The sequence below is a fragment of the Vicia villosa genome, unplaced genomic scaffold (genome assembly GCF_029867415.1).
Source record: "Vicia villosa cultivar HV-30 ecotype Madison, WI unplaced genomic scaffold, Vvil1.0 ctg.001183F_1_1, whole genome shotgun sequence".
Lineage (NCBI taxonomy): Eukaryota > Viridiplantae > Streptophyta > Magnoliopsida > Fabales > Fabaceae > Vicia > Vicia villosa.
Window position 1 is genome coordinate 151,778 of NW_026705524.1, and position 7,386 is coordinate 159,163.

Sequence of the window (7,386 nt, forward strand, 5' to 3'; positions counted from 1 at the left end):
CCATTTCAAAGGAATCATATCTTTAAGTCTCGTGCCGAGCTTTTCCATCTCTTGCTTGCCAAAAATCAAAACACGAGGATTCCTTGGAAATTGATTGAACATGGCATTTCACGCATATCATGCATCTCATACATTTCATGCATAACAGGTGTTCAGGATTGAGGATTTCTTATTCAGACTTGGTACTTTCTCCGGACTCACAGACTTGATTTGTTCTCATTGTGTGCTCAAAGATTAGCCATGGAACAACTTTGTGGGGTGACCAAGATGAAAGCTCAGTTTGGGGTTGTCTATGAAGACATACAGGTTATAACTCATGCTCAAGGACTCTTAGTAAGAAAGACTTAGGGAGCACTTCGTGGGTCTCTTCCACAATTTTGCGGTTTCTAAAGCTCCTCGTCAGTGGCTAATCTCCTTTCTCTTAGGGATTCGAGGGGTATGTTCTCGACAAAAGAGGCCTGAAAGACAAATCTATCTGATCCCAAGTCTTATGATCATTTGCTTCCACGCTTGCTTTATTTGCAACTGGTTAAGCTCCGTACGGTGTTGATGTCTACAGATTCTCTGCTTGATGACAATGACACTAGGTGTGAGTTCTATTCTGGGGCACCTAGTCGTATTGTTAAGATCTGCAAGTATTTGAAGTTGCTTGGGGCTCCCGAACGAGGGATAAGCAAGACATTGTCTATCTTGAGCATTGCACCATTTGCATTGCTTGAATCCCTAAAGCACTTACAAATTCTGTGTGACTTCGCCAGAATCTTCTGTCCAAACAGTAATTAAAAGTGTTCTGCAGAGACACCTCTCATTCTCGAGGATCTGCTTCACCTCCCGAGTCACTTCCTCCTGGAGTTTCTTTGTCTGTATCCTTCACTTGTCAACCGAGACGGAAAGAGTATAAGAAGCAAGCTAATGTAATCCTAATGCCAGGTGTTCAGTTGCTTCCACGCTTGTTGAAATTGCGGTTGGTTAAGATTCGTGCTTTGGGTCTTCCTCACCACAGATAGCTCTCCTGATTTTGATGGTAATACTCGGTGTTTTCCATTCTCGGGGCACCTGATTATAATGCCAAGCCTTACAAGGTGTTGAGGTACAAAGAGTCCAGGACTTGCTCGATACAGAGATGTTTGAGTTTATTCATATTGGTTTCTACTGGTCAATCCCATTTCATCTGCTGCAAGTAGAATGTTTGTTCTTCCTTGAGGAAGTAACTCATGAGAATCACTTGCAACTTGTACTACCAAAGGCTTCCTTCCCAACAATTGTTGTGTGTTCCAAGTAATGACTTTGATAGCCAAGCGTCAGAGGTTATTGTTGTTCGCTGATAGTAATACAAAGTTTCTCCATTCATGATGGTGTTTTCTGTTTCAGCACCTATATTTAGGGCTCCCGACCGAGGGATAAGCAAGACTCCGTGTTCTTGAGTTTGCATCATTGGCAGCTCAAATCCCTAAAGCATTCACAACCTCTAGTCACCGTTTTTTTGGGCTCCCGACCGAGGGATAAGCAAGACGCCTTGTATCTTGAGTTTGTGCACCACTGGCACATCTCCAATCCCTAAAGTTGGACACTTACAACTTTTGTATGACTTTGCCAAAATCTTCTTCCAGGAAGTGATCTAAAGTGTTCTGCAGGAACATATGCTAACGCTTGGTGTGTCTTCCACTATGGGCACCTGGTTATCCGAGTGAAGGTTGTCAGACATTCAAAGAAAAGGTTCAAGACCTGATTGACCAAGGCTATCACATTTACACCTGAAGGCTAGAATTGAATTTCTCCTCCGACTCAGCGGATCTTCTGAAGCAATAGGTCCATACGGAGAGAATCTCCTTAACGTTGGCATTTCTTAAACCATCTTGCATGTTCATGTTTAAGCTTTCTTGTTTTGTGCAATACTGGTTGCATGCAAAACTTGTTTATTTTTGAACTATAATCATAATGCATTGGATATGTTTGTCTTGAAAAAATCCATTCGCTTTTGCTCTTGTATGTTTTTCTATGCTTTTTGTGATACTCAACTCTTGTTAACAAAGCATGATAACTCCGTAGGGAGAATGATGAACATAATACCAATAACCTCAAATGGTATGCTTTTGAGTAGAACCCTGTTGATGATGTACAGGCATTGTTTCAAATTCCCAAACACCGGAGATATAAGGGAGATAGACCCTCGTTAACCCCTCTGAGCCTTCGAAGTAGGAGTTTCTTTTCAATGCAGAAAAAACCCTTATTTTAACCCTGGGGCAGGGTAGTATTCAGTTAACCTGATTGAGCATTCAAAATTCATCAGGAATGTGCACCTAAGGATATAACAATGGTTATCCCTCGCATCAGGAGGACGAAACGTCAAAACCACAACAATTTATCCCTCACATCAGGAGGTCGAGACCAACATCAAAGCCGTTGTGGTTTATCACTCACATCAGGAGGTCAAAATATGACGATACCTCAATGGTAATTCTTCACCAATCAATGACTCAGGCAGTCACTATGCACTTCCAACAAATCAGAGATTCAGGATCACACGACTTGTTCAAAATAAAAGAATGAATAAAAAAGAAAAGAAAAAAAAAGAAGAAAATCCCGCTAAGTCAATAACTTGAAAACAAGTGACTTAGGCAAAAGTTAGGGCATCCCGCTGGACATCCAAATCAAAATTCAAAAGAATTTGTCCAGGCAAAAGTTAGGGAAACAAAAAAAAAAGAAAAGCAAAGCAAAAGCAAAAAAAAACAAGGATTACAAAATAAGAATCCTTAGCAAAGAACAAAGTCGTGTGATCAGACACCAAAAACAAAAGGTTAAGTGACTGCCGTGTCCAGAAGACCTCATTGACTCCTCAATCATTTCCAAACTCCTCTTGAAAGATGAATGCTCGTGTCAAGTTAACTGAACTTAGGATTGGAGAACATCACGAAGGGGGTGGACACTAAATAATTTGAGCCTAAAAATCTTTTTTTTTCTAAAAAAAAAACCGTGAACCTGGCCACGTTACAACCCTGAAAAGTCCTAATTGAAGCATGGTTAATTCGAAAGCAGACTATACACGAGAATACGGTAAGCTGACTCCTAGGAGATCCGCTAAATGCTTGGGTTGGTATCACACCATCTTTCTTTCATAAAAAATCGATGTTACGACATCTTTTCAAAAAGTTTCTTTAAACTTCAAGATAAACATACTCTTTGTATTAGAATTATATTTCTCATAATAAACATTCTTTACATATGAACAAGTGCTTGACATCAAGGAAGCTTCCATCATGAACTTCAGATGAACAGTTTTATCCTCCTGAAGGACAGGTTGTCATCCGAACTCCGTTGAGTAGAGGTAGCAATATTTCAAAGTCTGATCCCCTCAGGGGCACAAAAGCAATTGAATACTCTGTCGAGCAAGTTTTCAGACAATCTGAGGCAATCAGGTCAAGATTCAAAAAAAATCTCTCAAAGTGCTAAGCAATCAGGGGCATTCACCCAAGCGTAGTCGAAGCTACCTCCAACACATGTCAATCAGGGGCATGTTTCCAAAATTCTTGATACTGGGGCAAGTTGGCTATGATAGCACAAATTTCAGGAAGTATTTGCAAGACAAATTTCTTCAAAGTCCATACAGGCTGGGGCAAGGCACTATGCGTTGGCATTTTATCCTCATCAGGAGGTGTTCAGTTTAAAGTTCAGGGGTGAGCTAAACAACTTATGAACTTAAGAACTGTCGGGGTCATCATCCTCAACAGTTAGAAGCTGAAAGTCCAATACTTGTTGGCATCCTCACAATCATACGAATATGCAGAACACTATGAAAACCAATGCCTGTTTGACCCCTTTGAAGTCAACACCTGCTTGACCCTTAAGCCCACTTCCAGGTGGCATTCTCTTGGAGAACCAATGCCTGTTTGATGCTACGGCCGATACTTGTTTGGTGTTCTAATCACTGCTTGCCTGTCAACTCATTGAATCCATTGCCTGTATGGAAAGTTTCAAAGCCAAGATGTCTGACAATCTGTTTGCTCTTGCATTTTCCTATTGTGGGTGAGCATCACTATCCTCTGCCATGTGAGGAAATCCCGTGGATGTCATGCTATGTCCTAGGGCATTTCCATCTGTATATCTCGCAGGTACATCCTTTCGAATACACCATGTCAGCACAGTGGCGGATCTAGCCAAGTGAGAGATTCTCATTCCCTAGCTGAGTGCATTCGGATGAGGTTTTCTTTGTTCCAAGATTCTCATCTCCTCAACAAAACATATTTCAATGCAATCTCCGTGTTCAGAAGCCTTATTCCCCGATGGAATGTCTTCTCCCCAGTTGAATCATGATTGAATGATGTCTGATTCCCCAGCAAGCTCTTAATGAGGTTCCTTGCCCGAATGCCTCTCTTTCCCCAGTAGAGCGCTTCTCTCTCCAACAGATTGACCTGTTTCCCCAAGAGAGTCATCTTATTCCCCAATGGAGTGATCTTAACAAAAGGTTCTCATGCCAAGTTCCTTATCCCCAGCGGACTTCTTATCTTCTCAGTGGACTATTATGCAGAAGTATTCATCTTCTCCACTGAGTCTCTCCTCAGTAGAGTTTCACTTGCATCCTCAGCAGAATCTGTGTCCTTCAAGGATTTCCCCAGCGGAATGCATCCTACACCAGCAAGTGGTACTCCCCATCCGAGTTGTCTCCATGACTTTCTCTTATCTTCACATCCCCAGTGTGTCGAGAATTTGCTTCTCCAGTGAAGTTGCCAGGCTATTCCCCAAGCAGTTAATTGGGATGTTCATATCCCCAAGCAGGATTTATTCCCCATCCAGAGCTCGCATCCAGATTTGATCGTCTCCAGCAGATTTCTGATCCATCTTTGTCAGCTCGCAGTTTGTGACCCTTGGTCACTCATCTTGTCCTCCCCGCAGAGTTCTATACTCTCTCCAGGACTGCTTCAGCAATTCAGTGCTCATCCGTTGTCTCCCTAAGCAACGTTCGAATCATGCATCATTCACATTGCATTCTCTAAGCGTGTAGCGTTTCCATCATCGGAATACTACTCCATATACATTCATACATGCATCATGCATAAATCATATCATATCTGTTTCTTTCTGCAGGAAAGTTATCAAGTTTCAAAATGCTCCCCAGAGAGCAATACTCGCCTAATCATTACAGGCGCTTATCCTGATGTCTTAATCAGAAGAAGTTTATTTTCCTATCTTGACATCGTCAGATCAGTTGAAGGCTTACTTAATCCCCATGCCCTCAAATCGGTTGAAGATATTTGTTCCTATCCTGATTCCAGTTCAGTTGAAGGAACCGCCTCCGGATCTCCCAAGATCTTCCTAAGGAGCAAGCCTGCTGATGCTTCAGATCAGTTGGAAATATCTACGTCCTAACGATTTATTTTCGTTCAGAAGAAGACTTGTCTACCCGTTTCTGACATTTCTTTTCCTGGCGCACACAGTTCGGAAGAGATATCTGTTCCTATTCCTGATAAATCAGACTTTCAGTTGAGGGAACCGCCTTCGGATCTCGTCGATCTTACGAAGGAGCAAGCCACTGATACCCAGATCAGATGGAGATATCTGCCTGATTGACTTTGTCATTCAGAAGAGGATTGTTCTACTTATTTTCTAGCATCGAGCCTAGATCAGTTCAAAGACTTCCTTTCCCGGCGTACACAGTTCGGAAGAGATATTGTTCCTATTCCTGATAAACCAGACTTTCAGTTGAGGGAACCGCCTCCGGATCTCGTCGATCTTACGAAGGAGCAAGCCGCTGATACCCAGATCAGTTGGAATATCTGCCTGATGATTTAATTGCATCAGATGGAGATGTCGCCTTGGTACCCATACCAGAGATACTTACTACCCGTTGATGCCCAGATCAGCCGGAGTATCTCATTTCGATTCCCAGATCGACTTAGACATCTATCCCCGATTCCTGTTCGGAAGACATCTGCTACGTCTGATACCCAGATCATTCGAAGATGTTCCTTCTCTTGATGCCCAGATCAATTGAAGTTTTTCCCCCTGCCTGTGGGGTTGCCTGTTCCTTCTTATCGCAAGTTGGAGCATATTTAATTATCCATATCAATTTAAGTTTTTTCTCCCTGCTTGCGGGGTGGTACATTCCTTCTTAATGCAAGATGGAATCTTCTATTGATCAAGAGCGCAAATTTTCGAGTTCATTCTGGTATTCAATCTCCTTCCACCTCAACGGTTCGAAACTTTCGTTTCTCGCTCGTCAGGTTGAAGAAGTTTGAATAGGGGCAGCTGTTGCACCCCAAAATTTGCCCTCTTTCTTCGTGCTATAAGTTATGAAGGACGTTTATTTCATCGTTCGAAAATCGAGAAAAATAATAAAGAGTTTCTTATATGTGGTGTCTGCAAGCGTTAATTCAACTAAGATTCATTGGATTTCATGTTGAGGTGTTCTTATGTGCTTCATTGCTTTTCTTCCTCAAGAATTCCTCAAAGCATCATTGTTATGTCGGATTGAAGTACAGTGCATGTCATGGTGTGAGAGTTAGACTTGTGGGTTCATTTTGTTCAAGGCGTACTTATTCTTGCATTTTACCTTTAGCTTGCAATATGAATGACTTAGCTTAGCGATTGAAGATAAGGTTGTGTTCGAAGAATAAGATGATCGGAATTTAAAGTTTGATTCAAGTTGAAAGATTCACTCATATGGATTTAAACATACAAGTTTCAAGATAAGATCATCCAACAATATTCATGTTCATTACAAAAAGCCCATTCAAATTCATTACAAAATTACATACAAAGATAATCAAATATCCATCATCCATTTATCAAATCAAATGTTCATTACAATCATACAAAATTGTCCAATTGATGTCCATTACAAAAATTACAAAAGATTACACCATCCAAAATCCTAAGTCTTATTCTTGTTCATTAAACCACTCCAAACTTGCAACAGCTTAACATTAAAACCGGCGGCCTTGCACAATTGAAAACCGAGTCAGCTTCTAACCTCTTGAGGAACGGTTCAACATAATTCAATTCAAAGAAAAAAGGCCGGTCCGACGAACTGAATAAACTCAGTTCCAAAGATCAATTCAAAGGCGGTTCTGCATAATTGAAAAAGGGGGGAGATAACAGAATTCACAAAAACTCAACAAACTCTTGGAACTCGAAAACGCTCCGATTGAATCTTCGTCATCGTCAAAACCTCCATAACCTACAACCTTCTCGAACCGAACCTTCATCTTCTATCATCTTCATCTTTCTCTCTCGATTCACCATCTCTGAAACTTCAAATCTTCATCACAAGATCATCAATCTTCAACCGTAACCAATTTTCTTCATCACCAATCCTTGAATTCACAGAAAACTCACGAAAAAGATTCACAACAATCTACATCTTCACTCTTCAATCCACAACACCATAAC